Source organism: Elephantulus edwardii, unplaced genomic scaffold (assembly GCF_000299155.1).
Source record: "Elephantulus edwardii isolate Elephantulus edwardi_28Jun2011 unplaced genomic scaffold, EleEdw1.0 scaffold00010, whole genome shotgun sequence".
Classification (NCBI taxonomy): Eukaryota; Metazoa; Chordata; class Mammalia; order Macroscelidea; family Macroscelididae; genus Elephantulus; species Elephantulus edwardii.
Window position 1 is genome coordinate 25,731,250 of NW_006399760.1, and position 9,148 is coordinate 25,740,397.

The following is a 9,148-nucleotide window of genomic DNA, read 5'->3' on the forward strand; positions in this document are numbered from 1 at the left end:
TCGCAAACAACTCAACAGCACATAAGAACAACAACAACCTGTTGAGGCACAGAGCATACAGAATTTTCTCTAATTTTTAATACTAAAAATATACTCATTGTAATAAGAGAAACAATACCACAGATCAATTTGAAATCTCCTGTTGTTGTTGTTAGGTGCCATCAAGTTGAGCATGACTCATAGAGAGTTTACGAACAGCGCATCTGAGCCCTGCCCTATCCTGTGCCATCAGGATATACTGTGTCTTCACACTTCCTTCACACTAGAGCCCATCGTGGCAGTCACTATATCAATCCACCTGGTTGAGGGTCTTCAAAACCTCACTGTAATGAAAATAAACTCGCTCATATAATTTCTTTCACATTACTTTCCATGAGCACGCTAGTATATATAGACACTTTGGTATTATACCAGGAAAGTCTGCTGTCAGCAACCTCTCTAAAGTACTGAAGAGCAATGAAGTCAGTCTGGAGACTAAGGTGTACCTGATCCAGGCCAAGGTCTTCACAATAACTTTCTATGCATCCAAAAGATGAACAATAACTAAGGATGACAGAAGAAGAATTGGTCTTTTACTTGTGGTGTTAGAAAAGAATATTGAACATACAGTGGACGCCAAGAGAACAAAAAGGTCTGTCGTGGAGAGGGTGGATTTTGAGGCTTTGTCTCACATACTCTAAGCACAAGGCCAGGAGGGGCCAGTACTTGGAGAGGTACATCATGCTGATGGGGTGGTATTAATAAATTCAGAATTCTCTAAATATGTATCCGTTATAAAACTATAGTTATATAGTTATAAAACAGACATCAATTTTCTCCAGCCTGCAAAACTAATTACTTTGCCTTAGAATTCTTTGTTTCCTTTTTTTAGTCACATAAAATAGTTTAATCTTTCTGTTTACCAGTAGAGGAGATACATCTTTCCTAGATGCATTCACCATTCTGAAACTGTTTTTCCCAGCCATGTGTAAATTGTATCTTAATCTGCCTCTTTGCCTAGAGGGAAGGTGTGCCTATCCTGAGTTAGCCATTATTTTTCAGGGCCTGTTTTTCTGTCATGTGTTAACTATTTTGTAGGTTATGTGTTTACTGGTACCTGTGTATGAATTGTTTGGGGTTTTGGTTGTTTTGGGGTTTGTTTTGTTTTGTTTTTAATGTCAAACTCCTTTGATTTTACTAACAAAGGTGCTTTGTTGAGTGAGTTAGTGTCAACCCTGGTATAAAAGCCTAATGACTACTCCCAGACAGGGATGCAACCTCTGAGAAGGATCTCTCTGCTTTCTCCCAGATCTGTAATAAAATGCTTATGGATATTGCAACATGTATTTATCAGAAATTGACTATGGAAAGAACCCCTTGCATTCAGTAACAATCCTTGAAAGGGTGGAGGCACAGCACAGGAAAGGAAGACCCAGGATAAAATGGATTGAGTCAGTGACTGGAGAAAAGGGATTAGGACTGTTTGGATACAATGAGATTGTCTCAGGATGGGGCAGGTTTCAGAGCTGTTGTACATAGGGTCTCTATGAGTTGCAGGTGACTAGATGGCACATAACAATAACATCAGGCATAGCAACAAAGTATAGTTCTACAAAATGAAGCATTCTATCATCGAGATTTCCTCAGCATCTGTAATGAAGATCCAATACAATTAAGGATTTGTTCTCTTTTACTAATTATTTCCTATAATAAAAGCACCATTCTGTAGCCATTTTAATTATAGGACATAGGATTGTAGGATACTGATAAGCCAATATCAAACTCAAAGCCACCAAGTCAACTCTATTTTATCCATTATGTTTCTGAGGCTGTAAATCTTCTGAGGAAGACTGTCTGTCTCAATGTCTAGTGGCTCCAAAACACTAGTCTTTCAGTGAGCAGCCCAATCTTTCATACCTTGTGCCGTAAGGGCACCTTTATAAAATATTGATATAAATAATTTATTTGCTAAAACTGCTATCTTCCTCAGGTGGCTGAGGCTTTACCACTTAAAATAGATGTAACAAAGGTTTGCAAAATATTTATAGCTTCCTGATATGCAAATCCAAAAGATAAATTTTTCTTGTTTTCTGCTAACAGTTTTATTTCTTCTTTTTGTTTGCAACCTGAGGGCTATTTCGCAGAGGCAGCCTAGTAAGTAAAATTTACAATGAAATCCATTCCAATAGCAGCCCTTTCAAGGTGCTACCGCACTCAACATACAATCCAACACAGGAGACCTGAGAAAGAAAGGGAAGAAGGAATAGAATAGAGGCTGTAAGAAGACATTCTTTTGAAAGGAAAGATCAAAATAAACTCTAGTTTTAGTGAGGTTTTCCTTTTTTTTTCCTGTAAGTGAAAATCTAGCATGAATTATATCTAAACATTTGATCTTTCAAATATATACTTTATTTAAAAAGCTTTTATAATAGTCTAGTTTTACCACTAAGAGTGTAAAAATATAAAATAAATATATCTAAGAGCATATTATATGTGTTCAGTAAAATCAGCAATGAAGAGTGAAATCATAATTAAAATGTTCTGAAACTAGACTTTCCAAGATTCCCTTTAAGGGGATAGAAGGAAACTCGTGTGCAAAGAATATACTTGAAGTTAATACAATTTCTTACAATGTGCTGACAATAAATCACTATTTCATTTTAGTTATGTAAAAAAAAAGTAAAAAGAAAATGTTTGCTGAGCTCTAAGCTATTCCTTCTGCTTCATGGAAATAGAGTTGATTGGTTTCATTACCTGAAAGAAGTTGATTGACGTTTTTGGGTGTCATTTTGAAATATGACTACAACAAATCTCTTCCAATTAAAGAATTCCTACCCACCCCCCCGAACAGTTTTCTGCTGTCCTATACTGGGGGACATCATTGTAGTTATGATAACAAAGGACATGGCAGCAGCTGAAGGGAGAGTGTTCCTTCTTTATTGTCTATACTATGCCCTGCTAATTAGCTCAACTTCACCCTGGAGAGAGCTGTCTAGTTGAGGCAGGGGAAGTTATTGTTTCTCATTGCCAGTTTGCTTCTAATTCCTTCCTGAAAAGAATGTGTCAGTCATGCTTAATTGCATTGAATTAGGTGTGATGGTTTAAAACAGCACATGGGTCTTCTTAAAGCTCAACTAAATTATTCAAATTGTCACTTCTTTCCTGAGCGCCAGGTTGAGGTTTGAAGTTATGTCTGAGAAGTGTCACCCCTGTGAATTAAATTGCAACATGTGTCCAAGGTTACCTAACTTCATTTTCTGACCACATGTCATAATCATTATCAAGAGGAATTAAATACTGTCATTTGTATGGAGTTCTCCAAGGATAAAGCCAGAACAGAGGCCTGGCATGGCCCTTTAATAGAATTCTGAAGCTGACAATATGGTTGATCACACATACAAGTGTAGGGATGAATGTTAAATCTTTATTAATTTGAATATGACACATTCGGAATTACTAATCATCCATGCCACAAATTATCTCATCTTTGAAGAAAGGATTTCTTAGTTTAGGCTTGCCTACATGAGGAAGTATAACTTTTCAGGATTGCGTGTGTGTGTTTGTGCTTTCATTTCAGTATGAATTCATTCAGTCAATCTTAGTTCAAAATGCGTTTCGAATGCCTTCTGTGTAAGATCTGAAGGGATATAACCTAAAGGAAGGTGGTGCTGTTAGGATTAGAACCAAAGATATGGGGGAGGCAAATGTTACATCAGAGCCAGGAATCAGTATCAGCATACATAGAAATAGTGCTGTCTCGTTAGCCCGATACCCAAGGTCTACCCAGAGAATGAGCCATAAATAGACATTCACTTCACAAGCAAGAGGTCTTCACTCCTTACCTCCTTTCAAGGATAAAGGTCCATCCCTTTGGGAATATAAATTTATTACAAATCTGTCATTACTATTTTATTATATACCATCATTTCTGTCCCCCTATCTCTTTCTCCTCCTCCTCCTTGTGCTGTAATAAAAAGCTTTGGCCTATCCATTAATGCTCCAGATGTTAGTCCACTTTCCCAAGAAACACTAAAATTACTGTACTCTGTATTACCTTGGTACTCTAAAACCGTTCTCTCCTCTAGTGTCTTCCATTGGGTACAACTCTTTGGCCTGTCGGAGAAAGGTAAACTAGTAACTCATACTGTAACAACACAATTACTATTTAAAGCAACTGGACAAAGAATTTAGAGGTATTTACTGTGAATAAAAGTGAATAGCTTGCCTCCGGAAACTCTATGAACCTGGAGAGAGGATGAGAGACACCCAAGCGTTGAGGACTCTCCTTCATAGGGTCACTTTGAGTCGCCTGCCACTCGACGGCACTTAATAACAACAACATGACAATTTTATAATTTTAATATATCCTTTCAAAGGAAGGTTTTTTGCTTTGTTTACTATTGTGTTGAGTTGTGTTCGCAGAATATTTTGGGGTTTGTTTTTAACCAAACTGACTTAGTAAATTTCCTATTCAAAATTGATTTCAATATACATAGTATTTGTTATTTTTGTCTAAATTTCAGCAGATGTAGGGGAAAAATCTCAAACAACGTTCAGGAAAAATAAACAAATAGAAAATGACCATGTAAACCTGTGCAGATACAAGCAGGCATTAACACTGAAAGCATCCACAAGCATATAATATATAATCAGTGAGGAAAGGTTAATGCAAAAATAAAACAAATTTGAAAGAAAAAAAATGGATATTTCAGTGAAGGAGCTAAACTAAACGTGAATTGATGCTTTTTAATTGTGATGCTGAAGAAGAGTCATGAACATACCATGGACTACCAAGAAAGCAAGTAAGTCTGTCTTTAAGATGGTGAAACCAAATTTCTCCTCAGAGACTAGGATTTCAAAGCTCCATCTCACATGCTCTAGGCATGTGGCCAGGTAAGACTGGTCCTTGGAGAAGGACATCATGCTTTGAAGGGTAGAGGGACAGCACAGGAGAGGAAGACCTTGGAAAAGATGAATTGAAACAATAACTAGGGCAATGAGGTTTAGTGTATCAAAATTAGTGAGACTAGCTCAGGCAGGTCAGGTTTCAGAGCTGTTGTACATAGGGTCACAAAGGATACCTCAATGGGACATAACAACAAAAATCTCAAATAAACACCGTTTTTTAAAAAATTTCTTCAGTTTACCTCCTGTAATTTATTTCAACTACCTCAAAATTGTTATTTCATCATATAGTGTTGCATTTGTATCCTATCTGGGTATGAATTTGGAAAAATAACTATACGTGCTATCTATACTAAGTGGTAGCTCAATCTTTTCTGTATTTTGAAGTGTGACTTTTTATACCATGGTAGAAAACGGCAAAAAAAATATTGAAACAAGTTATTTCTGCACAACTGACGCTTTCATTTACTCTTTTCTGTAGAATGCTTGTCTGTCAGATACTATTATATATTTAAAACTTGAGACAGACTAGGAAAAAGGATTGGCCAGACTAGGAAAAAGGATTGGCCATGCACTTCTGAAATTACAGGCCTTCGAAAACTCTATGTACAATAGATCACACTTAGATTATCATTTAGACTAACAGACATGGCAATTGAAACAGATCTTAGAAATGGAAACGCAGATAAAGAGAAACAGCTGTGAGGAGACACTAGAGACTGGAACGTGGAATGTGAGAAGCATGAATGTAGGAAAATTGAACATTGCTAAGAAAGAAATGGAATGCATAAATATTGACATACCAGGTATTGGCTAAATGAGATGGCTTGGCGTGGGACATTTTGAATGAGATGATTATATGATTTACTATGCTGGGGATGAAAAGGTGAGAAAAAAATGAGGTTGGTTTAATAATTAAAAAAAATCATTTCTAGGTCTATCCTGAAATACACTGTGGTGAGCAACAGGATAATATCCATACACATACAAAGAAGTCCAGTGAATACCACTATCATTCAAATATATGCACCAACAACCAGAGCCAAAAAAGAGGAGGAAATAGAAGATTTTTGCCAACTTTTGTAGTCAGAAATTGATCAAACATGCAATCAAGATGCATTAATAATAATAATAAATAATAAAAAAGATGCGTTAATCATAATGGCTGACTGGAATATAAAGTTGGGAAGAGGAAAGAATGATCAGTAGCTGCAAAACATGGGCTCGGTGAGAGAAATTAGGCTGGAGATAGAATGATAGAGTTCTGCACATTCAATGATTTATTCATTGCAAATACCTTTTGTAAGAAACATAAATGCAGGCTATACACATGGATCTCACCTGATGGTATGCATAGGAATCAAATCGATTACATTTGTGGAAAGATTCGCTGGAGAAGGTCAATATCAGCAGTGAAAACCAGGCCAGGTGCTGATTGTGGGACAGACCACCAACTACTCATATGCAAATTTAAGCTGATGTTGAGGAAAATTAAGTCAAGTCCATGGGAACTAAGATTTGACCTTAAGTCTATCCCACTCGAATTTCAAAACCATCTCAGGAACAGGTTTGAGGCCTTGAGCACCAAGGAGCGTAGGCCAAATGAGCTCTGGGAGGATATCAAGAAAATCATCCATGAAGAAAGCAAAAGATCATTACAAAGGCGGAAGAAGAAGAAAAGACCAAGATGGATGTCAGATGAGACTCTGAGTATTGCATTAGAGTGCTGAGAAGCCAAAGCTAAAGGAAGAAATCAAGAAATCAAAGAGCTGAATAGAAAATTTCAAAAGGCAGCTCGGGACGACCAAGCAAGATACTATCATGATTAAAAATAACACTTATTGTATATTAAAAAGAAGTTGTTGTCCTTTATCAACTCACTCATTAATCCTTTTGTCCATTTATCCAACTAGCTATTTGCATAGCCTCTGTCTTACATTACATTATGTGCTGTCCAGTTGAGTGTGACTTACAGTGGCCTTATGAACAACAAATATGGACCCTGCCCTATTGTGTGCCAACCTCATCATCTCTGATATGCTTGAGCACATTGTTACTGTGCCAATCTATCTTCTTGAGAGGCTTCATCTCTCTCACTGATTCTTGACCTTTGTAGGCATGATGTCTTTTTTCAAGGACTGGCCACTCCTCACAACATGCCCAAACTATATAAGATGAAGCTTCATCGTCTTTGCTTCCAAGAAGCAACCTGCTTGTACCTACCTGTTGTTTTAGCAGTTCATGGAATATTCAAAACTTTTTTCCACAACTCAGAAGTTGCTTCATCTTCGGTCATCCTTTGCCGTTGTCCTACTTTCAGATACATAGCAAGCAGTTGAATAGCCCATGGCTTGGATCTTAAGTCTTCAACCAGTAAAGTAATTATACTTCAGCACTTTGATTAGGACCTTTTCCCAGTGAAAAATTTTTTTTTTCTAATTTCTTCACTGCTGGTGGCCAGGGTGTTGATTATAAAAATAAGGAGAATAAATTAGTTGACAATTTTAATCTTTTCTTCATGCATCATGATGGTGCCTGCTGGTCCAGGGGTGAGGATTTTTGGTTTTTTGCTGTTGGTATGTAATCCATATTGAAGGCTAAAATCTTCAATCCTCTGCAGAAATTGTGTCAAGTCCTCTTCACTTTCAGTAAGCAAGATTGTATCATTTAAGTAATTCATGTTAGTGGCATTTCTCTTATTCTGATACCAAGTTCTTCTTCATGAAGTTCAGCTTCTCAGATTATTTGCTCAGCATATAGATTGAACAGACATGGAGCAAGGATAGAGACCTGACATACAGTTTCTTAACTTTAAGCCGTATGCTGTTACCTTGCTTTATTTGCTCAACCCTCCTTGGTCTACACATAAGTTATTATTGTTGTTGTCATGTGCCTTCAAGTCAACTAAGACTCTTACTGACCTTATGAACATAGCTCTGAACCCTGCTTACTCTGTTGTTGCGGTGGTGGTGTACTGTTGAGTAAGAACTGACCCTTAGTTGACCCTCTGGTGGTTTCTCAGAGGCAGTTAATTGCACAGGAGGAGATTGCCCATCTTTTTCCCATGGAGCGGTTGGTGGCCTAGAACCAGGTGCCTTTGGGATTGCAGTGCAACTTGTTGTCACTAGACCACCAGAGTTTCCTGAACCTGAACCAAATTTCACTGTCTCCAACATGCCTATCCCCATTATTCCATTACTGTGTAAATACATCACATGCAGTCTTCCCCTCCTGTGTGGATTCTCTGTTCTACAAAGTGTAATGATCCTTCCTGGCAACATGCCCAAAGTATGTGAGACAACTTCAGAATCTTTGCCTCTCAGGAACAACTTTGTTTTATCCTTTCTCAGATATGCCTATTTTCCCTCTTGACAGTCCATATTATGTTGAATACTCTTCTACAGTACCACAACTCAAAAAACATTGATTTTTCTAATATCATCCTTAGTTAGTCATTATCCAGCTCTGTGATCTAGCTCTTAAGCACTCTGGAGAGGTCCCTGGAGAGGCAGCAGATTTTTCTAATGCAACTCATCTTTTGATTTACTGGCTGCTGGTGCCAAGAGTGTTGATTGTGGAACTAAGTAAACTGAAATTGTTAACAATCTCAATCTCTTCTCCTATTATGGAGTTGATAATTAGCTCAGTGGTGAGAATTTTTGTTTTCTTAATGTTGAGTTTCAATTATTATTGAAGGTTGCAATTCTTGACAATCTGCAGAAGATACTTCAGGTCCTCCTCATCTTCAGCGAGCAAGGTTGTATCATCTGTATAACACAGTTTATTGATGAGTCTTTCTCCAATCCTGATACTGCATTGTCATCATAAATCCCAGCCTCCTGAATGATCTGTTCCAATTATAGATTGAAAAGGTATGGAGACAGGACACATCCTGACACACTCCATTACTCCTTGCTCTTCTCTGATGAATGCTTCCTGTTCCAAGTATAAGTTTCACATGAACACAATCAGATGTCCTGGGATACTATTGTATCTCAAATTTAGTCAAAATTTGTTGTGACCCATACAGTCAAATGCCTTTGCATAGTCAATGCCACACAGATAAATATTCTTCGGGTACTCTCTACTTTCAGCTAAGATCCATCTGGTATTGGCTATGATGTTCCTAGTGCCATGACCTCTTCTAAACCCAGTTTGTGTTTCTGGCAGTTCTCTGGTAATGTACTGTTCCAGTCATTTTTGGATAATCTTCAACTGGATTTTGCTTTCATGTGAGATTAGTGATATTGTTTGATAATTTCCA